Here is a 27229-nt window from a genome sequence, read left to right on the forward strand (position 1 = left end):
TGATTAACTATTGCATTGAGGAGTTTGGTCATTCAGGAGGAATTACTATGCCACTGAGCTACACTTAAAGCTAATTCATATCTCAGGGAACTTTACTTAATAAAGTCAACACTTTACAGAGAACTCCTTTACACTCAGTAACATTCTTCACAAGGCCTTTTGTCCAGGTACTCATAGTAATCTATTTATCATTCTTAATGCAGTATTACAGAGACTGTGATAGAAATGTTTATGACTGTAAATCTGCAAGTCAATACTCCAGGATTGTTATATCTTAAGTTTATAGAATTAATCTCGTTTCTCAAAAGGTACATGTTGTGTGTCACCTTGTTCAAGGCCTTTGGGAACAGCATTGTGATTGCACATTTATTGTTTAGAACTTGAGATACAAGGTCAGCTTTCACAAAAGTGCCTGTCTCACCCAGAAGTTAAATGTCCTGGTTTGGAGACTTTCACGCAAGCGATTTGCCTTTGAAACTTTTGTTAAGAGTTTCTGAATTTCTGAAGGTAAACATCCATCTAGATGGCTGTAGAGCTTTTATGAGTGCCAAGTCAGCCCATAAGACCTTTGGTACCAAAAATAGAGCCAGTGCAATGCAGCAAACAAAACAGAACAAAACAATAGCGCACGGCATAGCACCTCTGCCAGCGTGGGTGACAGGGCACGGGCTGCGATGATTGATGATGAGAGCGAGGAGTATCCCCTCTTCACCCATGATAAGAGGCTATAAGAGTGAGAGGAGGAAAGGATTAAATGAAGCCATGAAGGTGCAGCAGTATAACTACCATCTGAGACAGACGATGTTTTATTTACATCTTAGGCACAACTAAAACATAAAGTGCAGCTTCTCCCCTTCTGCTACAACATGAGGGAGTACAGGCAATTAGAATAAGTTTGGTGCAGAGTATAGTACACATGCCTATAAAAGTCTGAATAAAAGAATGGCCGTTACTAAGGGGTTTAGGATGGATGTCTTTGTTCTCCTTATTTCATTTGAATAGATTATATCTTTATAGATTGACAGATGGACTGGTGCCACGTCAGAGTGGATGCTGTCCTTTCCATTGTGTCGAAAACAGAGCAGTTTGCAAGCAGTGCTGTCGATTTTTAAGCTGCGTTCCTACTCTTACCACTGGTCGCAAGTTCTGGGTACCGACTGAAGAGCGAGATGGCAGATCAGTAATCAAAGTAATCTCACTGGCAGATGTTGGCTTTAATTATTTACTTATTTATTAAATGGATGGTTTAAAACCTTGTAGCAAAAAGAGAGAAAAAATGAGAACATATTGTCTGAGATTCTTTCTTTTAAATAAAATCAACACATTCATAAATACTAATTAATTAATAGATATGAAAACTGTAAATCAGACAGCTAACTTTCTTTTTAGATTGTTCTTGACACATGCACCAGTTGATGAGTGAAAATTGTTTTCTTTAAAGGGTACAATGTGTAAGATCTCACCACTAGATATCAGTAGATTGCAGTCAAATTAATTTCTTTTTCTTACCCCTCCCAGTTCTTCATGTGTGTTACCCTTGCTTCAAGGGCCACCGTAGAACAAACAACTCTGTCCGTTGTTTATCTGTAGTCCACTGTTTATCTCAGATGTCGGGTTTCCACATCTTTTTAATCAATAAGGGTGCAATACATTGTGAAAGGAGCCCGACACAGGACGATGAGTCACTGAAGCTCATTTTTGTCCAATGACAGCGATGCTGAGGTGAGTTTTTGAGGATATCCTGAACTTTTTGCTTGGTAAGCATTGCTGTTTTTTTCCATTAGCAGCTATGTTTAGGGGCCCTTTATACTTGCCATGCAGAAACTTGGCAGCTAAACTCTCATTCTCATAATCTCATATGAGAACTATTATCGAACTATTTATCAGACAGGAAAATGTGATTTTTGGGACAATCGAGCCTAAAATTAGCTGTCAGAATATTAGCTTATAACCAGCTATCGTTGATCAGAAGTAATTGTGAGAATTTTGGAAATAAATAAGGATGTTTGTGCACATTTTGTCTGTCAAAGCTCTTACTTCAGTTCAGGAGATGAGGCTTGAAGTGAGGAGGATGAGAATGAGGCGGAAATGAGGGAGCAGAGAGAGCAACAGTGGAGGAGTGGCATCACATCTACTTTACAGCTACAGGTGATCCTGTTCCAGTAACCAGCTTGCAAATGTGATGTATGACAATGAAGCCTGCAGTAGAGCTGGGCGATAGAACGATAACGATATGTATCGCGATATAACTTTTACTCGATAGAGAAATTAAGCTATCGCGATAGACCTCGCCGCTCTTGTCCTCTTTAAAAAAAAAAAAAAAAAAGGTCAGCCAATCCAAATTAAGTAGCGCAGAGCCGAACCAATCACAGCCGCAGCGTCACGTCGCGTGACTTGTTACGTACAGCACAAGTGCCAAGCCACACATGTGTTTGTTTGGGAAGCAGCCAGCGGGTAATGGAGCCAGCGCGTAATGGAGGAAATGAGTGTGCCGACTAGAAAAATCAACCGAGCGTGACCGAAGAGAAAACAGATGATGGTTGCAATGCCGGAGAGATTGTCGAACGGAAGAGCCATAGAAGTTCCGTAGTGTGAAGGTATTTCGGCTATTTCAAGTCTGACAAAAAACAGAGTAGCGTGCACTGTAAATTGTGCCGAAAGCAAGTCTGGAAATACAATAAACTGGTGCATGCGTCACACTGTGCGCCACGTTATTGTTTCGGTGAAATGAATTTCTACAATACTGTTACTGTTAATTCTACTCTCTGCAGTGTTTAAATGCTTACATATACACACAGTTACTGTCCCTCCACACATACGACTCGGTTCTGCTTCTGTGCCCCAGCTTTGTTTACTTTTTCCCACCGAGGCTTCTAGACTTCTGATTGGCCAACATTTCTGCACGGTTAGGAATCTAGCGCCACCTGCTGCTTTGGCATGTTCATAGCAGCGTTTTCCTTCATTTCTGCCTTTATGTGTGGACGGGATTATTTTTAAAACGAAAACGGAAAATCTCCGTTTTCAAAAATACCCGTGTACGTGTGGACGTAGCCTCAGTCTCTGACTGGAAGCGCTAATTCGTCATTCGGCTTTTGTCAGACTAAAGTAACTGTTAAAACTGTTTGAAAAGCTAAGCTATACAACAAGGAGAGATTGAGAATTTCCTTTTAGTTCTCAGTTTATTTGATATTGACAAAAGTTAGTCAGTTTTGTCTGTTCTTCTGTAAAACAAACTAAGATTTATTTTTAGAATTAATATTTTGTTTCTAAGTGGAATTGACAATTTAGTCTGTTTCATTTGTTCTCTTTTGAAACTTAAACGCTTTAGTGGCTGCCTTTTGTGTAGTTTGCAATATTTGCCTTTATTTATCTGAAAAAGTCTCATGTTCCTTAAGTACATCTACCCTGTTGAACTTATTATGGGAAATAAATATTTAAATAAAAACAAGCTGCTGATTATTTCACATTTTACTTGTGAGCAACGGCACATTTAAATCTTACAAATATAGTTATTTGGCTTATATCGTGATAGATATCGTTATCGCCTGAAATGAAAAAAACATATCGTGATATGAAAAAATCTCATATTGCCCAGCTCTAGCCTGCAGTGTACATACAATGGCAATGGACTGTCAGTGTTGAGACTTTTGTGGAAAAATTTTAAAATGAAAAATATTTCAAAGAAAGAAGAAGCATGGAGGTCATGCTAGGACTTAATCATTTCTAAGCACGTAATTGAACCTGTTTCTGAATAAAACTAATCAGACATGAATTATTATTCAAAGCAGAATAGACTTCTATCTATCTTTGAATTTGATGGGAGGGATTGTTAAGATTAGATTAATTCAAAAAAAGGAATAACACAAATTGCTTCTTTGCCCTGTTGCAAGGTTTTGCAGAGAATAAAAGATGTCCCTGTCATCTAACATTTTTCTAATATTTATTAGAAATGGGCATAATTTTCAAATAGTAATTAAGTTATTGAAAGCAAAAAACTGAATCAGTTATGGAACTTTCTTTTCCTTAAAATATTAATTTTCAAACATTTTTTCGAGTGCTTCTGTTGTCAAAGCCAAGTATGCCAAGTTCGTTCTTGGCAAGTTCACTTGAAACTCAGGATCTCTAGAAACATTATTAACATGCTGGTCCAGCTCTTTCTACTCCCAGTGAGAAGGCTGGATTCAAATATTTTTAATGTCAGTTTAATTCTAAAAAATCTGGAGAACGAAGTAGTTCTACATCAAGCAAAAAAAGATGAGAGAAAGATTCAGTTTAAAATATACTGACAGTAAGACATTCAAATTGAATAAGGTGATCCAGTTATAAAGCAACATCACCTGTTGGATATAACCTAACTGATTTATCTCTCTTATTTACCTTGACAGGTGAGGGCCAGTAGAGATTCTGAAAATGATGTTGGGCTTTAGAAATTCTGACCATCTGGTAAAAAGATAGCTGGCTATTAAACTAGCAGGAATAATATATCTATCTATCTATATATATATATATATGTCAAAACACATTTGCAAACAGGCAATATCTTGAAAAATCAACCACTTATTTGGAGTTTGCACAACTCTACTCTCTTCTAAAAACATCTTAAAGGTTTATTTTGTGGCACAGTAGTATTTCAAAACCTTACTTGCAGTTTTGGTTGTGTTCCTCAAAGATTGCCACTTTTGATTTTCAGTCATATTGCCTTATGGGAAAGTCCACACATGTCACAACTCGGTTTATCCTTTTTAAGTGCACTTAACTTGATTCATACATTGAGTTGGTCTTGTAATTAGATTGTGACTGATGACATTTCACAAGTACAAGTCCACAAGAATACAAATACACTCAAGTATGCATTTTGAGAAATGGCCCAGGGAACAGACCATTAAAATTCTGTGAGACAGTAAGATACCATATGAACAGGGAAACACACAAATCCAAAGACCACTGGACCCTTCAAATAGTTCGATATAGAGCTCCTTCAAATAATACATGAAAACAAAGCAAGTATGTCACGAATCTACCACAGATATGCACTGTCATTTGAGTGCAGTTGGAGATGGGGTAAGTGATCTTTGAAGACTAATGGAATAGTTCCCAGTTAAAGTAAAATAGTATTTTTGATTGAAATGCCCATTCCTAATATTCTCACTTTGTTGTGTGAGTGTTAATGCTGAAATATAACTATACATGTGAATACATGTGAGAATCAGAGAGACAAAGCAGTCTAGCAAGCACATTAAGATCTTGTCCTACTTCCCATTTGAACAATCTCACAGTCAGTGTTTTCAATTTTTCCACTGTGTGTGTTTGTGGTAATTATAATAGACTGTAGAAATGTCTTTCCACAGTATAATACCCTTGTCACTAAGCCTGGTCATTTTACCGTTTGTTACTGCTTTGTTTACCACTAATTTAAACATATGAACTAGTGGAATGAAACTCTTATGGAAATTTTACAGCATGGCCCAGTTGTGGCTGCCACATCTTGTTCTGTGGTTGATCTTCACAGTTCTGAGCTCATGAGTGAGATTGGAGAAGTTTGCTTACTCGCTAGGAAACAGTTTTTTCTTACGATGATCATGTCCTCCTTCATTTCTGTGGTTCAGGATACATCTTTCATTTACGTAAAAAGACAATTTTATTATATCACTGCACTCTAACACTTAACCACGACAAGTCACGTATTATTTCTTTGCCAAATCTTCATCCTTGCAATCTCCGAAGGAAAAGTCCTTCTCCGTGCTGACTTGACAGAATAAACAGACTTGTAATTTCCTCCACAAACAGCTCACAATCATCCCAAACAACAGTTGAAGATTTGATTTTTCTCAGTGATAAGAGTCAGATAAGTGTGTGTGTGTGTGTGTGTATTGCTCTTGTTTTTCTTCCAAGTTTAAGATTTGTTCAACTGTTTTTGCTCAATCCCCTTGCCATCTCTCTGTGCATGAGCCCTATGTTTCTCCATATTTTATATGCATACAGTGTTTGTGTGCTTCTACAGTTATGGCACAAAAACATAAAGTTGTGCACCAGTGATCAGCTTTTTGACAGATGGCATGTCCTCACTTCTAAACTGATATTGGCTGGTGGCTGCGACTGGACAGTCATCGTAAACTTGCCATATGTTACGATATGCTTCACAGATTGCAGCATGGGGCAAGTCTGTTTAAGAGCATAGAGTGGCAAGATGAAACACTCAAAGATGGGTTGAGCATATGTTCATATCATGTCATTTTCACTTCACTTCAGGAACACATAAGAGCCGGCATTAAGCTGACACAGATGAACAGTTGTTTTAGCACAATGGAGACACAAGAGCACCAGAACAGGGACATAAAAGTCCCTCATATGAGAGATTCAATATTTAGTAACTTCCATCAGTTACCAGGTAATAGTTAAATTATTCATGCAACCTCTCATAGCAGTAATTTCTGCTTATAATTTGTAACTCTTCTAAATTTAAAGACTCAAATCCTAATCATAGTTGATCTGTCGCCTCAAAAGTCAGGTGAGAATTTCTCACAAGGGCACCTTTAACCAGAATAGGATCTTCTCTCCAGACCTGCAAATGGTTCCTCTCTTGAGTGTGAATGAATTTTTCTCTGTGGCTTGACAGGTTAGGCAGCTGAAGAAAGGAAGTGGTCGAAAAAAAGGCAGAAGAAGAGGGGAGAAGTGGTTGTATGTGTCAAGCCTCTTGAAATTGGCCACCTTCCCTCCTGAAGATGGTGTGTCTGCAGGTGCACATACTGTAAAAGTACACATTTGCCCAAGCCGTTGTGTGTCTGTGTGTGTGTATGGGTGACTAACTAAGGGCAGTAGTGTAATGATTTGTCTTTGGCATCCCTTGAGTGAATGCTCTCTCCCACCTATCCACAGGAATAGCACATTAAAGGAGGAAGGTGAATATGATTCAAATGTGAGACGGAGGGGGAATAGCCTTTCTGACATTAAACTGTATGAAACTTTCGAGTTGTAGCCTGGGGACAAAGCTAGTCCTTCAGTGACAAGTGCTTGCATAGAGTTAAAGTGACATTTCAGTTTGGTGGTTTGATGCTGAACCAAGTGTTAGGGCGAGGATGGATCAGTGCCTCCCACCAGGGCAGATGGACAAGCCTTCAAAGCGAGGTAGAAAAATCCTGGTTAATCCATCAGTTAGATCTCAGCGTTCAAAAACGGTTATAAATCAGCTGCAGCTCCTGGAGTGATACTAATGGTAATAGTGTTTTACACGAATACAGCCCTGTTTTTGCCTAGACATCCAATCCAAAAGAATAAGTGTCATACTGTCTCTACCAAGATTTGAAACACTGCTCGGAAATGAGTGCTAGAGGCGACACTGAGTACCAATCACTCAAATTCTTTTCACCAGTAACTCAGTTCTGTAGTGTATCCCTAAGTTTTGACATGTGGTTAGTGCAAGGGATACTTGAGTGCTTTTTTCCCCCCTGAGTATATATCAGGTCAAAATCTATTGTGTTGTTTGAGTAGAGGCAACATTGCACAAGTCACACTAATATTACAAGCGGACATCTAGTGGAAGTAAAAAAAATTAAATGCTTTGTGAAACTCGCAAAACATCAAGTTCAATATCAGCAAGTGCTTCATTTATTTATTTATTTATTTTACAAAACAAGACCGGCAGGAAGAGAGCCAAGTTTAAAATTTGATGTACCTTCAACACATTCCAGATACTTACATCTAAAAACGGTGCACTTTCTTCTGTTAACAGTATTAAACTGCTTCCTTTTTTTGTTGTTGTTGATTAAATGTTGCGTTGCTCTCTAGGGATGCAGTATATCGACAGCTGGTAATTCTTAGCAGATAAATGAAAAGTTAAAATAATTGTTATCGTTTCAAAGTGGGAATTTTGGTTAATAACCAGATCGTGCTAATGAGATGGGGTGTGAAAAATGGTTTTGGTTGATGACTTTTGTCTCTCTTCTCCGCTCTCTGCGTTGATTAAAGCTTAAATGAAAACAGAATTGAGCTCCGTAACCACTGAAAAGTAAATATTATTTGAGATTTATTTAGTTATTAAAGATAACAGAACTTATCAGTAGCAGCATACAAAATAATAGATATTCTTTTATATTATGAATGGTAAATACCATCATTATCAGTCATCATCAATCGTCTGTCATTAATCCAGTCATTCCAGACATTTCTGTTAGGCATGGCAGACACAAGGCCTTCGTTCTGCAGCCCTCTTTGATCAGTTTCTTGAGGGTCAGGAATGGGCAACCACACATCCTCTTAACGTCTGGCTCTCACAGCGAGATCTTCGCAGCTACTGTATCTCATCTTGACACATCACATGGCAAGCATGTGAGACAGGGATTGCGGATGGCCCTTGAGAGCTTCAGTAGGCTGCTGTATAGCTGCATTTTGGTGATGTGGCTCCTCCAGGAAACATTAAGGGTGGCAAGAATTGTGAGTTGTTACAAAACACTTTGTTCAGGGTCCATAATTGAGACTCATACAGAAGGATTTGATTTGAACACTTTAAGAGTTAAACAGCTTATCTAAATATTAGTGTTATATAAATAAAAATGCTTTTATTTTAATACCGACTGTCATTACATTTCCTAAATTTCTTCATTGTTGCTCCTCTATCGCTAAGGCAATCTAAGTCCCTCTAGTCTAAGCTAAATGATACAGCCTTGTTGGTTGATAGCCAAAAACAAGTAAATAAATGATGCTGGTTTATCTTACTCAATCACCCACAAAATCCGTTTGGGCAATGAAAACAAATCTTATCTTATCTTCCCCCCTGGAGAAAAAGTTTCAAAACCACAACAGCAAGCATTGCTTATATTGACCCAGGCAGGCCCTCTGAGTTCCTGGCCACGTGCCATGCATTACTGCCTCTCCATCACCGACCAGAGCACTGCTGGGAGGTACTTGTTGTTCACCCACCCTGGCAACCAATTAAAAAACAGCTGGAGTTTTGCAGAGCCATTGAAGATAAGGGCCATTCTCCAGGGTGCAGCATTTGCATAACTGCGCCACATTATCCTCAAGGGATAATCAACAGCCAAGAGCAATACAATGCAAATCAGAGTGAAGGAAGAGCTGTCCTCAAACTGGTATATGCTTGCAAAGATCAAGTAGCTCTAGAGCACGGCCTTTATTTTTGTTGTTGTAGACGATTAATAGATGCAGTACTCCGTCATGTGAGTGTACCATTGCAATATGTAACCCCTAAATCCAAACAGGATTTGCACATCACATGTAATTCTAGTCAGGAGTGTAAGCAAGTACAGTTTGACCCTCCATCCTCATCCAGGAGCATCTATATCTGAACAAAGCAAACTGGAACACTTTTATACCGGGGCCTAGAGCCATAATAATGTCCTAGTATACTTGTTTTTTGAGGACCCAGCTGTAACAGGCTAACAGGCTGTTTTAGTCGTTGACTGATGGTTAAAGAGACCTTGCTAGACAAGCTATCAGGGAAACTACCAAACAGCAGGCAGCTAGCTCAGCAGAAAGCCCTGATGATTTCATTAGAATAACCACATTAATGATGATTGCGTCTCTCATGGGTCCATGGTGTTTGCATTAGATCTGTTGAGCCTTGTGTGCACAGCCACCTCATAGGTCTTACAACAAGACTATATATTGAAGGAAATTGGGTAGTTTTAATGTTTTATGTCTGCTGCTCTAATGGTGTGCTTCAGTTACGGCTAGTTTAGCTCTGCGTACACTCTTAAGCATTGCCAATTTCTTTCTTAAGATAAAATTTAAAAAATCACTGCTAGATTTAGTTTCTTGAGTTTTTAAAACACACAGACTATTATACATGCAGGCATTTACCTAAAAGTAACTTCTTTAAGCAACTTAAAATATGGACCCCAAAACTGAGGTTGAGTTTGTGTTTAGCAAAATGTCCTCTTTAAATGTCACACACTCTTCTTTGATATGGAAGTACATTTTCTATATGACCAATCTGTTTCATCCCATTTCTCAGTGTACATAGGAAACAGGTGTATGCTTTATGAAGCTGTTATTGACTTTATCTTGGTTTGGATATCTTTCCTTCAGCCAAAGATAGATTGAAATCATTTTAGGTCAGGACTCCAGGAGTTCACAACACAGAGAGGTCCACAGTTCAGACTGACTCTCTGATCCCCGATAACATCTCTCCACTCTCTGCTCTGGTGTTCCCTTCATCTTTCTCTTTCTGTTTTCGTTCTCTTCTTCTTCTCCTCTTTACTCAAAGCTTTCAGCAGCCTAACATTTTTGATAAATAATTAATTCTGGGGTGCAAGGATGGCGAAGGGGCAAAACGGTCACCGCCTACCACAGAGAGATGGATTTAACCCAGGTAGGGGTACCTCCAGCTTGGTTGTGCATTCCAGCAAGCATAATTGGCACTGTTTGTAGATGGGAAACCAGTGAAGGATTATCTCCTTGTTGCTAGACCACTCTAGTGGCTGCTTGGCTCAACAAAAGAGTGATATCATGGAGTGATTGTGTGAATCTTAATTCAGAACTTTTAGAATTAAATATACTCACTGGGGCTGTATAAGTGTCAAGTGTGCCTGGCAAACATTTCATTTCTATAAATTCCTGAATGAATCCAATGTGTTTGAATGCTGTCTGTATTTGCAAGGACACACCATACCCATGGATTTAGGCTTATACATTTTTGTGTGTGTATATGCATGTGTGATGGCAGCAGTCTAATAGTGTCTCTCTCTCTCTAATCCGGGGTTTATCTACTGGTCACTGAGGTGGGAACAGCACTGAGACGTCAGTCATCTGGCTGGCCAACCAAAACCTCTTTATTTCCACTGTCACTGGAACCTATTTGGGAGGATGGAGATTTATTTGGGCTCTCTTATCTCTGCAGTCCAGTCAGGAATCGCATAGCTGAACTCGTGTATCTTTTCTACCCTCTGGATGGAGTGAGGGTAAAAGAGCCCTAAAGGCTAAAAGTCCTTCATGAATATGTTCCACAAATCTGCAGCATATGTCTGATAACATAAAAAGAAGTCTACTGCACTCAAAAAACTAACTGCATGCAAGAAATATGGATATATTTCTGTCTTTGGAAAGTAAAATTCTATTTTTCCACTGCAGTTTGTAGAGAACTAAAATTAGTGAAATCACAACTGAAGGTTACTACTGCAGATACTCCTGTATCATAGGAGTTGATTGATATTGATATTAATTGATATAAAAGTTCTTAAGTTATCTACTGATTGTTCTTCTCCCATTAATCCTGGATTGTGAAGATAGACTGCATAAGTAGTCATACTTTCAAACTTTTTGTGAAATCATATCATTTTGAGAAGTTGCATCATCTTGCATATAGCAGCTATATGTGCTCTTATTTGCATATAGCAAATTTATTCATAAGTTCTTTAGGTTGACACAATAGAATAGTTTTGTAAACTTGTGGAATTATTTTTTATATCAGCAATCTATTAATAACTGTTTAACTCCATCCATCCATTTGCTTCCGCTTATCCTTTTCAGGGTCGCGGGGGGCGCTGGAGCCTATCCCAGCTGTCATAGGGCGAAAGGCGGGGTACACCCTGGACAGGTCGCCAGTCTGTCGCAGGGCTAACACATAGGGACAGACAACCATTCACACTCACATTCACTCGCACATTCACAACTAGTGGCAATTTGGATTAACCAATTAACCTATCCCCACAAGCTGCATGTCTTTGGACAGTGGGAGGAAGCCGGAGTACCCGGAGAGAACCCACGCAAACACGGGGAGAACATGCAAACTCCACACAGAAAGACCCCGGCCTGATGGTGGAATTGAACTCAGGACCTTCTTGCTGTGAGGCAACTGTGCTAACCACCGTGCCACCGTGCTGCCCTGTTTAACTCCATTAAACTTTATTTGGGGTTTGGTAAAACTGGACATTTTTTTACCCTGCCTATAAACTGCAATGGTCTTCTTTGGATATTGGCTGTCTTTTATTGCATTCTCTATCAAGATGATCCCACACTGCTTAAGTAATGTTGGTAAGGTCAATCCATGACTGATAGTGTTTCATCGTGGGTTTTTTTTTTCTATCCTTTTATGCTTTTACTGCATTGGCAGTGTGCTTGGGATCATTGTCATGCTGAAAAATGAAGGTGTTGCCAATCAGACACTTTCCAGATGGTATTGCATGGTAGATCAAAATCTGACAATAATTTCTTCACTGTTGTACTATAGAAGTTCACTCTTTTCTGACCTCTTACATGCATATTGAACACAGATTTTTTTTAATTTTAAATTTGTCACTCTAAAAGACAGCTATTACAATTATTTTTTAAATCCAGTTTGTAAGTAGTTCCTTAAAAATGGCTTCTTGACAGTCACCCTTATGCTGAGACCATTTGTCAGTGGTCTTAGGCAAACATTAGGGCGCCAGATGCATATTTTCTTGTTTTTTTTTTAATGACTTCAGTTTCAGGTACAGTTCATCTGTGTTTATGCCTGCAACTTCTTTTGCCCTTCATTTGTCCAGTGGTTTCTTCCTTTATTAAGGACACACTGCACACCATGCTGAGATATTTAAAGTTTTTGGCAAACAGCTTTTTTGGGAATCACATTGCTTGTACAAAAATGCTATTTTATAGCTGTCAAACTGTGTTGGCTTTGGCACTTCCACTAAAGAAATGACAACGAATGATGTGGCGACAGACTGGTTGTAACGTGCCTAGAGTACAATTTAACTTTGGTTCTTTGTTAAATTGTCTGTTATGTGTAGACACAACACGGGGTATTTCCTGTAGTTAGGTGGCTTTTTTATGCTCGAATGATTCAAAGGTTTGCAGTAAGTGGCTTGACAAACAAAAAAGAAATTCCTCTTAAACTGGGCAGATAAAAGGACTGGACTGAAAATGAGTAACAAAGGAAAACTAAAAGACCTTTAGAAACCTGGAAAACTAAGGCTCAAGACCAAATTTACAAGAAAGTTTGGCTCCTTGGAAACAAAATACGACAACATGAGGGATGGCTCAAGATTTTTGCACAACACTGCGCAACTGCGGGTTTTTTGTACAAACGGTAAAGATAACGCTTGCCTTTGCGCACTCTAAATGGAATTTCTCCAGCATTCCCTGTATTTGGAAAGTGGTGCGCTTAAAAAAACAATTAATAAACAGCATACATTGCCTTGTATGTAAAGTTTAGGTAAATATAAAATGTTACTTTCTGCTTGTAAGAAAGAATAAAATGGCCAGAAAGGAAGGAAACTGAGGGTGAGGGCACAAGACTGAAACACTCAAACGGCATGTTTCCATTTTAGCTAGGCAGGGAGAGTGGCTTTCCCACAACCATGCATCAGCCCAGTTAAGAGGTTAGGTCTGGCAAGTCATTACTGTCAGAGCTAATGTAGAGAGATGAGGAGAGGGACCAGGGAGGTAAGCACTCACTAATGAATGAACACACTGCTAAGTTCAACAATTACACGCTCATGTAAATGTAAGAATAACACACCAACACAGGCACATTGCTGCTGAACTGCCTAAACCTAACGGAGCTTGAGAACAAAGAGGAAGTCTCTCCAGATAATTGAGGCTTGGAGTATCTTTTGCAGGCATTGCAAATTCTTTTGTTTTACTGGAAACTAAAATTATAAAATGTATTTTGAGGCAGAAATAAAGCAAAAAGTCAAGAATATGCCGCCTAGGAAGCATTTCATGAAGTTTCTATGGATTTTAAAGAGCTCAAATAGATTTATAGTCTTTTTTTTAAAAGAAAAGTGGGCCAACAAACTATAGTGTGCGTTTCACCAGTTAAAAGATAAAGGTGCATGTCCTGGTTGGATCAAGTGCTACATCTCTTGAAGTAATAATTTATTTGATCTTATTGAAGACTTTGCTTATATGGCCACCTTGGATAAGTAATCATATTTTCTGTAAAAGACTTCATTTATTGTATCGGCGTGAAATCCATTATGTGCTTATTGCCACATTCCTTTGAAAACATGCCATTGTTATAGCATGATATAGCATTTTTACACCTGAAAACACTATCCAACTTAAAATGACATTTCAAAGCATAACTTAATTCATATTTTTATGATCAAATGTGTTTGCTGTTTTGCCTCAACCTCAGAGAGGTATAACATAGAAACGATTTATTAAATTTTAGTGCAAATCCACATTACTGTAAAACTGTGAGGTAAGGCACTGGCCTTGATGGAGCACTGCACTCAATGTCTCTACCTTTATTTTCACACTAATGGTCCAGATACACACAGTTGCATTGATGGCTTTATAGAGTGATATACTGTGCATCTACAGATAAATATATGTGGCTCCAGTGATTAATACAAAAAATGAAAGATCGCCTGTTTTGAGACACAAATACAGCCTCAGAGTGTCACATGCTAGTGTAAAAACTAGTGCTGGTCCTTAGCCCGGATAAATGAGAGGGTTGCATCATGTCTTTAATACACATTTTGAAGGGCATCTAAATTTGTGCCAAATCAAATGCGTGGATTCATTGGTTGTGGCAACTCCTTGGGAATAAAGGAGCAGCAGAAAGCACCTTTTTATCTTCAGATAAATATATACAAATAAAGTCAATTTGCATGTGTATGTGTGGAATAGACACAGGTGTATGCACGCAGTCTCACCGTGCCTCTCTTATCACTCCTGCCGCTGTACAGTACACCTCTCTTGGCTCTCTTCCAACCCACTAAGCTGCGGTGGGATAAGCTTATAAAAATGACAACACAATTATATATTACCAAATGCCCCCAAAAAATCAAAGTCTCAGCTTAAAGATAGCAAATGGGCTGATGTTGTATGGTGACAAATGTGTGCATGGACACGCACTGATTACACACATTCACAAACTTTAATTAAAAGAAAAATAAGCAGCAGCATGCAACTGAATGCATGTTTCCCTTAGCAAACCAAACATCACACAACCATATATTTATGATATATTTACTGCTGGAAGACAAGGTTGGCATGTAAAAAGGATTTGAGGATGTGATTGCCGCTTTTCAAACAAACACAACAAACCCAAACGCTTTAATCAGTCCCAGCAGTCTAACACATGCTTGTTCAACCTTATTCGTTTAGTCCCTGTCGTGCAGGACTCTGGAAAGAGACTGTAGACCACCAACACTGACAACCGCTCTCTTGGCAGTCTCAGCTGTTCACCAATCAAGGGTGTTTACGCCGCCTGCCTTATGATGTCATTCTGGCTTAGAATGCCAAACGAATAACCACCATAGACCCTGGAATGCGCATTTGTGTCTATGTGGATATGTGCTATGTGAACTCCACGTCAGAGTAAATCGGTCTTAATGAGTCTCGAGTTGGAATGAGCGATAATGTGCAGGAAAAGGTCAAAGCCAGAGATGTTGGGTTTCATTTTTTCCTTTATTTTTTGGGATTTTTTTTTTCTTCGTGTACAGGCATCCACTCTTCAAAGTCTAGAATATAATCAGGTTGCTGTAGGAATGCAGGGAAGGAAGGATATGACTGTAAGTCTGCAACAGAAGGAGGATTGACAGCGAGCAGGCAGACTAAGATAAAAGTAAAACAAAGGAGCAGTGTCACCAGAACTTTTTTTGTCAGTACTTCCTATCTCATCTTTCAAAGAAAAGGTTCATGATTACATTTCAACTAAAGCATATTTTTTGTGTCTGCATGAGACGATAAGCATAAGCATAGGATAAGCAAATATGACATGTTAATCGAATACTACTATACAGCAGGGTCCCTACACAAAGTCTCTACAACAGGGCATTGCTAGGGAATTTATCTTAATAGGTTTTGGCTTGCCTTATGTTGGATTATCCTCTTTTCACATTGTCTGTATTCATTTATAAATATATGCAACTGTGCACTTGAATATTGCTTTAAGCACTAAATTGAAAATATGCACCTCTATACATTTGTATAGAGACGGAGAGCAAGCTTTGGTCTCAGAGCTTTTCAGTCATGTTACTCGCTTGACCCAAGTTTAAAGTTCAATTGAGATTTTGCAAACATACACAGAAGAGTTGGACCTATATCAAATTCAATGTAGTATTCATCTTGCCATGTAGTTTGCTGCAAATAGCGTCCCCCCGATATGTGATCCTTCCACTCACCTTGGTGAAAGATGATGTTTCCTATCAGAACTATCTCAGTGAAACTTGCTGTCATTAAAGAGATATTTGGACCACTTTTATTCTGTTCATGTTCCTCTGCAAGTTTTAGTTTAGCCTTTTGATTCTATCTGTTAGTGACTTGGTCACTGCAGAATGGGGTTTCAGTCTGCAGGCAAGTACTTTGCCTCAGTTTGTAGTGTATTAGCAAGCAATTCATGCTACAGTATTAAAAACAGATTATAAAATTCTGACATGGCACCCCTTTTAAAAAGCGCGTTGTCATTATTTCATTAGTGTTTATGTTGATCTAGTAGGTGAATTTTGTTGTCTTTTCAGAAAGGCCCAAATTTTAATAACTTGCAATGTGTTATCTGCTGTTCCTGGGGTTAAAAAATGCTTATCTAAGCCAAAAGTCTTCTTGTTAGGATAATTTTGCATTTTATACTTGCCTATTAGTTGGGCTAAATCTTATGAGAAATAGGACATTTGTGTCCTTGTGCATGAACTGCTTGAACTACTATCAGACAATTGAAATAAACCACAGAAAACCTGATGATGAGCCATCGCCATTATGTCTGCTTATGAATGCCTTTGTGAATACAAAAGCAACATTAAAATGATTTGAAGGGAGGATTGTGGGATCGAAATCAAATGCGTGCCCCAGTCTATGAGGAGAAACAAATAGATACTGTGGCGCGGTGGAACCTTAAATGAAATCAATCGGGTGAAATAGTCCAAATATACATCATTTGCCTATATCTGGATGAAGGAGAGGCTGGAAGAAAAACGAGGGTAGAGATAGCCCAGTTGGTGCTTCATCCATCATCTGTTTGGATTGGATGCCAACTTGATACTGGGAACATTCACTGATTAATATTCAGTACAGAGTGGAAGCCGCATAGTGATGTTGGATGAATTAGCCAGCTTTCCTCTGAGATTTTCTGATTTACTGCTATCTAAACAGCTGAAGATTTCCGTGGAAGCTTTTAAGAACTGAAAATCAGGATCATTGTGCAAAGGTTTATCACTGCACTTTATACCAAAACGACTTAGAACTGTTTAGTTCCAGGTTGCTGTCTAGACATGCATTATGAGGTCAATGATTTGTGCATTGAGCATCACAGATGCGGGTTTGAATTCGCAAAAAAACCTCCAGAAGCTGCAATGTCAGCAGAGCGGTGGTTAGACTGACCAAAGGGGGTCAGCATTTCTGTCACATTTGCGTCACCGACAGCCGCCATGGGTGACCACTGCTCAGCAGAAATGTCACAATGCCACTGAAAGTGGCTTAGCAGACTGTCTCACTTTCTCCTCCTACAAGCGCTCACACGGAGTCCTCTCACTCTAATTTTTTTCCATTTCTCCTTCTCTTTTTAATACTCATTTGTATACCGTCAGGCATTTGGTATCATTTTGCAGCTATTCTATAGTAGAGCAGTAGCCTCAGACTAGTGACGGAAGACCTTGGGTGTCAGCCCTGGCATCAACAGGGTACATTTGTTTGCCTTGTGTTGTCACTATTTGGCTGTGCTGTTAGCCAGTAACGTCTGTGCAGTGTGGAGCTTGAAATCGTGTTATTGTATGTGACATTTGTGTGCTCGTGGCGAGTCAGAATGTGTCATGCATTTCATTACTATGTAAACACACTTTTCAGGGGGCTTTTTGGACACCTGCACTAAATTGTTCCACAATCATTTTGAGTGGTTGACCTTTTGTGCACAAATAGAGCAGAGAAATAAATGCAGATTGATATGCTGTAAGTCTTGCAAATAATTATCATCTAAAGTCATCTTTGTTTTTTTTTTAAATGTTTTAAAAATCTTCATGACTTTTAACTCCTCACACACCAGGTATTACATTTCATTCAGGTGAGAACAGAATTCGGAGGTGAAAACTGACTCAGTTGCTTCGGAGTAAACATAATGATCAGATTGAGTATTTTTTTCTTAATTCAACAGACTAATAATTATATATAGTAATGTTTTCTATCCAACAGCCAACAATGACTTCAACATTTAGACACAACGTACACAGACTCAGGATATGCTGGGTGCAGGAGGCAAACTGGCATGCTAAAAGGGACAATTTTGAGTAAGTCGTAGCGTATTGACTCTGCCTTCTTTTGCCATATTCTAAACACATACAGCTGGCATCTCAGTTTTCAATCCCCATTTGCAGTAAATACATTGAAAAGCAGATGGAGATATGACTCGCTAAATTGGACTAGGCTGTCCAAATATTATGTGACCTCACACAAGCTTTTAGGGGTCATTCTAACTTCCTTTAAATGTTGTTTTAGGCAACTTTGCACCCATCTCCCACATATGGCCAGACACATGCATGCAAACACACAAGAACGTGTGCTAGAAAAGAGTTGTGTTGCTACACTGTACTCAGTCTCTCATAAGCTCTCCTAATCTTTCTTCTTAATCTCTGTGAGACACACAGTAATCTTTATCTGCAGTGAAATAGTTTTTAGCTGATTTCAGCTTCATTCCTGTTATTCCCTGGTGTCTCTATCTCATATAAACTTCCTACTACAGGAAAGGGTCAGGAGTGTCACAGCACAGTATCGTGGCTCAACAAATCGCTGATGGTCTTGTTACACCATAGAAGACAATCTGTTGTGCGGAGAAAATAACACATGCTTTCCACCTGTTTTTTTTCCCCACCATGATTTATTTTTTAACAAAAGGTTAAGGTCATGTGTTTACAAAGGTGAGTTGTTAAAATGTTGGACCTAGCAGGGTAAAATCTGTGAAATCTCACAAAACTAGCTTGGACATTCTTTTTGACAGCAGCCCCTGAGCAAGGCATTTAACCTTCCGACTATAACAGAGGTGCTCTCTTACCACTAGCTGTTAGATTCTTATTATACTAGGGTGCCCAGTGTGAAAGTGTGGCACTACATGAGTGTCTAGCAAGGTGAGGCTTCAAAAAGAACAGGCATGCTGAGCTGGCTTTCTTGGACAGATAAAAGCACCTGCAGATGGTTTCAGTAAAGAAAGATTTGAGCTGCAGTGCATGAATGAAAGAATCTTTTAGAAAACTGAAAAACAGATGTCGATAAAGACATTGATTTTTCTTTCTTTAATGAACCCAGAGAATCACTGACTTAATACTCCATGTAAGATTTTGCCAAGTCCTTATCATAAAGACTTGGGGAAGGTTGAAGCCTTCCTCTGTATTTATTTGTTCCAAAAGCTTTTGAATGCAGAGAGGAAGAGTGGCAGCTCTCGCTGTTTCGAGTGTGTTAAGGAAGTGAGCATATCTTGCTATGATGACGATAGTGAGGCGTCGCTTTTCTCTGCGTGTTTGTCTATATCCCCCGCAGCTGTTTGTCTTCCTTATTCTATATCCACCTGCTGGTGCTTTGCACTGTCTGCCTGTCTGTTAGCTTGTTGCTTTCTTTCTGTCTACGTTTTGCTCCACATTTTTTTTCCTCTTTTGGGAAAAAAAAAGTAGACATAGTCATAAATAAGGTGTAGTTTTAAGGAGAGAAAATCGATAGCGGGACATTAGGCTTTTTATTTGGACTCTTACAAGGCCACCTACTCTGTAATGTGCTGAGAAATTAGACATACTGGAAATTCATTGAGTGCCGTGCTCGCTCTCTTTTTCATTTCCGTGTGTGTGTGTCTGTGTGTGTGTGTGTGTGTGTGTGTGTACAGAAACAATCTAACCTGCACTGGACATTCACCAACCTTGCTCAGTTCTAAAAACCCAGACACACATTACCAGTTTGTAAGGCATTAAATCCAGTTCATTAAAACTAGTTAAAATGACAGAAGATGTAAACACACATTTCTCATTTTCTTGCTTCTACAAGCTGAGGATTTTGTGTACAGATTTTCATTATAGTCATGCTTATACCAGTGGATCCACACATGCACACATGCTGTACTCTAAGGCTACACACCTCATACTTAAAAGATTTATTATCAGGATTAAGTTGGCTTTGCTTGTAGAAGTTAATTTGGACTTCAATTGAGAAAGTATTCTTCCTTGTTGGCTAGTAGTTTGAAAGTTAACAGTTAACCTCTGGCACAATACAAAAGGTTTACCATGTGTAACTTATGTAAGCAACCTGGTTGCATGTTTTAACCATATTTAAATGTAACCACTGTAAGACTTTTATAAAGTTAAAAAGTACAGACCAGCATTGCCCCTTGTTTTATTTTTCCATAATTCAGTCGTCTGATTTTTTGATTCATAAATTATTTTGCTGGTAAGATATCCGATAATAGGTCCAAATGGCTTGTCAGAAATTTTATAATTCATTATTGTCTTCTTTTGACAATCCACTTCTCACATAAGGGGGTAATTTATAAGCCCAGATTTGAAAGTCACACCCAAAAAATGTCTGTCTTTAGACATGGAACATCAGTTGTGCTTGCCATTCTGTCAAGGGCATTACTGAAGGATGCAATCACACAAGCAGGAAATTCTGAGTGAAATGAGTTATAATCTGCAGAGCACTATAAATCATATCCCCCTAAACTTCGCTGCGCCTCAGCTTTGCACACACAGTCTGCAAAACACTGCTACAGCCCTGAATTCTGGAGCACATGGGTGGGCCTGTGCATTGTGACACAAACAACACTGGCTGCATTCACACATGTACACAAGCTTGCCTATATTTTGTGAAACGTAGTGTGCATAAGTAGCAAAAGGTTCAACCACTGTGGCTAAATTGTTCTCAGAATAAAGTAATTACTAACTTGCAGTAACTTAAGCAATTGACTCGGTTTCCTGTTGCCATTTGCGCACTATTTGAAACGGTGAAGGGAAAGTCAATTTTAGAGAAACCATTAAAAGACTGATCACTGATTAGAGTCAATAACACATCTGCATGGTCTCTCGTTTGAAGGGCTTATTGAACGCCTTGTTGGGAAAAGTTGGTGAGCAGTGCTTTCTTTTTTTCTTTAAAGAGTAGCTAAGGCTATATCTTCTCTCCACTTTTTCTCCTCTGTGCTGAATGTCGGCCGTAAAATGAGTGTTTTGTGGGTTTTCATGTAATGATAGAGATTTTTGCAATTACTATTTATGGTGGTGGTGAGTGTAATTGCTTTTCTCAGCTGATATCGTGATCATTATCATCACTCCTCTGTCATTCATACCAGCTATGAATATATATTAGGCTGATCTACTCTATGGGTCTAATTGGAAAAGCATCTATGTGACCAGGACTGAAGAAACTAGGGAGAAAGAGGGTGACTGGAGGGAAGAAGTGATTGCAGTTGGTTTGCTGTGGCCTCCAATTTCATCTCAGTGTTTATTATTTTTCACGCAACAGTAAAATTCAAGCCCATTTAGGTAGTGTAATAAAAGTAAATTAGTAGAAGTTGTGGATACTTCATTATGTTGCAGGGGGTCTACCGAGGCACAGGTGGCATTTTTTTATTCAGCCCCCCAAAAGCCATTGATTTACTAAATGTGTCAGAGCTGAGATGCCACATACTGCTTTAGTAATGGTGTTTCTTAAACCTAATACTGTACGTGCTAAACATTCCCAATCATAAATCATACTTGGTGACTCCACTATTTTTGTTTTGATCTAATTTCCATGGATCAGTAAGAATGTAATTTTTTCTCACCATAATGCTACTGTTTGCTTTCACAGTCGTAACACTGGGAATATTTGACTAAATTTCAACAGTAATTGGTTTCATATGCTTTATAGGATAATTTCTTTGCTCTCATAATTATCTGTAATTATATTTAATGGATTCTCTAAAAACCTGATCATAGAAAATTAATGAAGTGAATAGTGTTTGTGATGAGAATGTTAACTCTGTCATTGTATAATGCAAATTTTAAACGGTATGTGGGGTGTTGGTCACTCTCGAGACAGTTATTGTAATTTGTGGAAGATTTTAAATCAAATCGTAATTGAAGTGGAGATCTTTCAGCTTTACTTCAACATGTTTTACTGCCAAGCAGTTTCATGGACAGGTGAGGCCTGTCCCCCTGTTAATTCAAGGCAGACATAATATCTGGAGTTAATTCAAAGTGTTGATTTTGTATTTTCACTGTAACTTTAGGAGTGGCCACATTATCAATCTAGTGCATTTTTTAAAAGAATCAATCCATTTGGCAGCTCAGCAACAGGAAGGGGCCTGAGGGATCACACAAGACCAAAATGCATGTTCACAGAATTATTTCCATGGTTAAGAAAAACCCCTTAACAATATCTAATGAAGTCAAGAGCACCCTGGAGGAGGTGTCCGTAACCATTGTCAAACTTTACAATTAGAAGATGCCTTCATTTCCATAAGATGAAAACCACTGGTTACACTGAAGAACAAGAAAGACATATTAGACTTTGTCAGAAAATGTCTAAAAAAGTCTGCATAGTTCTGAAACAACAACAAAAAAAGTGAAAAAAATCCAATCAACACCAATATTAACCTGTATGTGAAGTATGAAAAAGAGATAAATGCCTCGCGATCCAAAACATAATACATTATCTGCCAAACACACTGTTACAAAAAACATCGTAAAACAACGGGAATCTTCCGGCAGCTGGGGCGCCAAATTAAGACCGTGAAATAACAGAAAATAACTGTCCCATAAAAATATGGTTATTTCCAGTAATGAAAATACAATTAGTTGCGCTAATTTGACATGGGATCTCGCCTTTTTCAAGTGCCGCTAAACATTAAATCAGGAACATGTTAATGTGATAAAACAATGAAATCATCTATAAATAGGAAAAAAAAAACATCTTAAAAAAACAGTAATATTCCGGCAGCTGGGGTGCCAAAATACGACCGTAAAATAACAGAAAATAACTGTCCCATAAAAATACGGTTATTTTCAGTAATGAAAATAGAGTTTGTTGCGCTAATTTGACATGGGATTCTGCCTTTTCCAAGTGCTTTTAGACATTAAATTAGGAACATTTTTACGTGATCAAACAATGAAATTACCTATAAACAAGGTCAATGAATGTAGAAATATGAATCATAATACGTAAATGTACAGAAATATACAGTTAACAGTTGGTTTGAATAATAATTGATTGCATGCCCTGGGACAGACTGAGAGAGGTGAGGCTGCCATATCGCACCATCGGCCCCTTTGGCCATCACTAGTAGGCGGTAGGTCTTGACCACGGACACAACGACGGAGAGTGTCCGAGCCGGGGCTCGAACCGGCAATCTTCTGATCACAAGGCGAACTGCCAACTCTTGAGCGACGAACGGCCTAACTAGCAGCGATAATAATACTTATGTGATGTAACACAAGCTTATAGGGATCATGTTATATACTTTTCCATAGCATTACATTTGAATTCGATCTTTCAAATAACGGACAGATATTTGTGAAATCATGATACATTTGTGAATGTATTTTAACAATCTAAATATGCATATGTACAGACAGATACATTTAATAATCATGACAATTATGTTGTATTACATTACAGTGATTTAACGTTAATTTACATTCAAAATGTGAAGTCAAAGTCAATTTACGTAACTTTAATGATATTCTAGAAGAACAGAACATTACTGTAAAATGCACAGTAAAATACCTTCATATTAGGGTTTTTTTCCTACGGTCGCAGCGTTACCCGCAACCTTGTTGTTAGTTCACATTCATTGGCCGATGCTTAGCGTCATGTTATTTATATTAATTGCAATTCCTACCTCTACATTTCTTTTTCAAAATATATAATTAGCACAGCGTGTCCGTGCAATGTTTTACATTGTGGCATGCAGAGAAATCTTAACAAAGAAGCTCACAGAGAGAGATTGAGCTTGTTATTTAACCCCAAGCTGATAGGGAGAGCTCCTTATTAAAACACTTGCTGTGCTACAATGTGCCTCAAGGTTCAACAACAGCACAACAGAAGTCACTCATGGTACAGCACTCTCTCTACAAAACAACAACTGTCAGTGACGCTGCACCACGGCGTAAACACAACATTCAAGATAACAGTTAAAAGTAACGTAACCATAAACAATAGAACAAGAACATCTAAACAGCAGCACATGTCCCAAGGCATGATGGGAGACATTCCTGGATGTATTTTTACGATCTAAATATGCATATGTACAACAAAATATATTTAACAAACAAGTAAATTGTGTTTTATTACATTTACAGTGATGTTATGTTATTTTACATTTGACGTGTCAGATCACAGTCTACTTATGTAAATGTAATGATATTCTAGAAAAACAGTACACAACTGTAAACTACACAGTAAAATACTTTGACATTACTATTTTTTGGAACAGTGCATGATGAAGCCAATGTTATGACACGGGCATGTATAGCTACCAGTGGAACCAGAGCAGTATTGTTTATTGATGATGTGACTGCTGATAAAAGTAGCAGGATGAATTCAGGAGGCATGCATAGCGTAAATGGATACTGACCCAAACCATACTGCCAAAGCAATTCACGAGTTTCTCATAGCAAAGAATGGCCAAATCATTCTCCTGATCTCAACCCAATAAAGTATGCTTTGTAGTTATTAAAAACACTGAATGCAGAAAATCCCACAGACGAGCAAAGTAAAGGCCTGGCAGATTATCCCACGGTAGGAAAAGCATTTAGCGATGTGTTGGGTGTTAGCGTCTAGTCCTCAGCTAGTCATTGCCTACCTGTGGGTAGACAATACTGTGACTGTACTGTGTGTAAAAATGGCTGTAATTAAAACAGTTAATATAAAATTGCAACATCATTCAGCAGTGCTGGTTTCATACCATAATACCATAAGCCATTTAGACGTATCTCTGAACTTTTCTAGACATTACCTGAAAGAGCAATATGATGTTTGACAACACAAATGTATGAAACGATTGGACCAGACACAAAAAAGACTTTATCCTGCTAACGCCACTAATACAAGATTTGTAGAACTCAATGTCAAAACAATATATGTAATCACTGTGCTAATTGAAATTAAACTAGGTAGTGACTGAAAGCAAAATAAATGTAATAATAGTAATAATAAAACAAAACTAAGCATAAAAATAATTTACTGCAAACTAAAGTGTACAAAAAAAACCAAACAAACCCCAATCTTGTCAATGAAAGTATATTATTATTTTATAAGTATTCTACATCTTCAAATTAATAGAAACTTCACAATTAATTGACATCATATCTGGCTATGATAACGAGAATCAGAATCATTTTCACAAGTAAAACGAAATCAGTGCATCATCCCTAACAATATGAAAATATAAATAAAACAATAAAACATATATGAGTTTTCATTTTCAATAAAAAGTAAACTTTTTAAGTCTGTCTGACATAGGTAACGGATTACACGTATGTCAGTGTTGATCTAAAATAGTAGGTATGCTTCGAAAAACACAATATGACATATGCATGTGTAATTTACATGCATTATCATGAATGTGGTTCTTAAAATGTTATGAGACGTTTGTCTAGACATAAACACAAAACAAGAAAAATGTTAGAATTTCGACAGAGTTTATAGTTGAATTCTATAATGTACAACAGCACCAATTAGACCTCCTGCTGCGGATTTAATATGAACCCCTAATTGAAAATGGGAGTTGGCTGTCAGTGGTTAGACAAGTGGTGTTAAAATGAACATTGTTGGCCCTTTTGCTTAGAAGGAAAAAAGTACATCGAAGGACACACACACATTTATGCATATGTTGGACATGGCTCATTCAGTGAGTTATATCCACACACAACACACGGAATTATCAGTAAGGCCAACCACTCCCACATAAATCCTTAATCACGTCCAGTACTCTGTTTTATGACTTATGCCCAGATCCACTGCGCTGCACAACAAGCACTTTTACTTTTCCAAGAACAAAATATTCAGGCTTTTATTTGAACTTTTACAAGGCACGACAACAAATTAGGTTTTATTACTGAAACAGAACCCAGACAAGTTTGGAAAATCCAGCCTAGGGAGCCTTTTGTTTTGCCAAGAGACACTGGATGCAGGATTATTCTGGTGATCACACGTACTGTTAATCCAAGAAACCTAATTACTAATATTCATGGCCCTAAACAGAGTCACTAAAGAAGATTGGAGTTGTGGGATAAGCACTGAGGCTTCCTGCTGGGCCTGCTGTATATGTGTAATTAACATATGTATACTCATTATCTGGAGTTGGAGAAGTCCTTTGCTCTGTTTATTTATTGGAAACGTTCTGCTTTTTAGTGATGTGCGGATCGATCCTGAAATATCGATTCCTCCGATACCAATCATTTATGTTCTAGAATCGATTCTCACATTAAAATATCGATATTTTAGTAATTTAGAGTAAATTTGTAGTTTATCATTAACAGGAACACAGTGGAAAGAAACTATAACATTCGGATTGCCTACATTCAAAGGAACTACTTCCTCTTCCGCCTTTCATAGTCATGTGCGAAATACGGCTGTATAAATGTCTCGCAGCCCCTTGGCGTGCGCACTCACAACAATGGCTGAGCGTAATTGTGCGGATATATTTTACCTCCACAAACAGCTGAGCCGTGGTTTGCAATAAATGTGGCAAAAAAAGTGAGGTGTTGTGGCCATACTTGCCAACCTTGAGACCTCAGAATTAGGGAGACATTCAAAAGGGCTGTTTGGGTGGATAAATATATTTTACAGGGTTTATTTATCGGATAAAATACGTTAAATGTCACCGTTATTATTGGCCGGCCCGGAAACAGCGGGGGTGTCCAAATTCAGAGGCTGCTTCCACCTGAGGACCGGCCTTCGCGGTCTAAAGAAAGCCGGGTAGTACGTCACGAGCTCCCTCGGTGGAGTGAAACTCTGCCGTCTGCTCCTTGCTGTCTAAAATATAACCGGACACTGACGTAAACTCTTCTGTTTAATCAGTTTTCTGTTTGACGTTTATTCAGCTGTGTGAAAACCCCGGAGGAACCCTCTCGAGGGAATAATAAAGTTTAATTTAATTTAATCTAATCTAATAACTTTAATCTCAGCCAAACCGATTTACTCACGAACAAATAAAACACTGAAAAAGCCAAACAAGAACATTTTTAAGTTATCAAAGTGACTTGTACATCATGTTTAACCCGAGTGGTGAAAGACCGCGGGGGTTTGAAGACGATGTGTCGGTCGGCTCAGATATTTGAAGTTTACACAGCTACATTCTCACCTGAAAATATGTTAAAAGTTTTTTTGCGACCCAGAAAGA

The 27229-nt window shown here is 38.3% G+C and overlaps 1 protein-coding gene across 1 annotated transcript in view; it reads left to right on the forward strand.

Moving 5' to 3' along the window:
• Positions 1 to 744: 744 nt before the first annotated feature.
• Positions 745 to 27229, forward strand: part of LOC146697183 (E3 SUMO-protein ligase ZBED1-like) — a 45907-nt gene continuing 19422 nt past the window's right edge. The window contains exon 1 of the mRNA XM_085475744.1: positions 745 to 2148. The gene's annotated coding sequence lies outside the window, so the exon portion shown is untranslated. The remainder of the gene's footprint in view (positions 2149 to 27229) is intronic.

Source organism: Copadichromis virginalis, linkage group LG12 (genome assembly GCF_057382275.1).
Source record: "Copadichromis virginalis isolate Kocher_CV1m ecotype Utaka linkage group LG12, C_Virginalis_male_GT1.1, whole genome shotgun sequence".
Lineage (NCBI taxonomy): Eukaryota > Metazoa > Chordata > Actinopteri > Cichliformes > Cichlidae > Copadichromis > Copadichromis virginalis.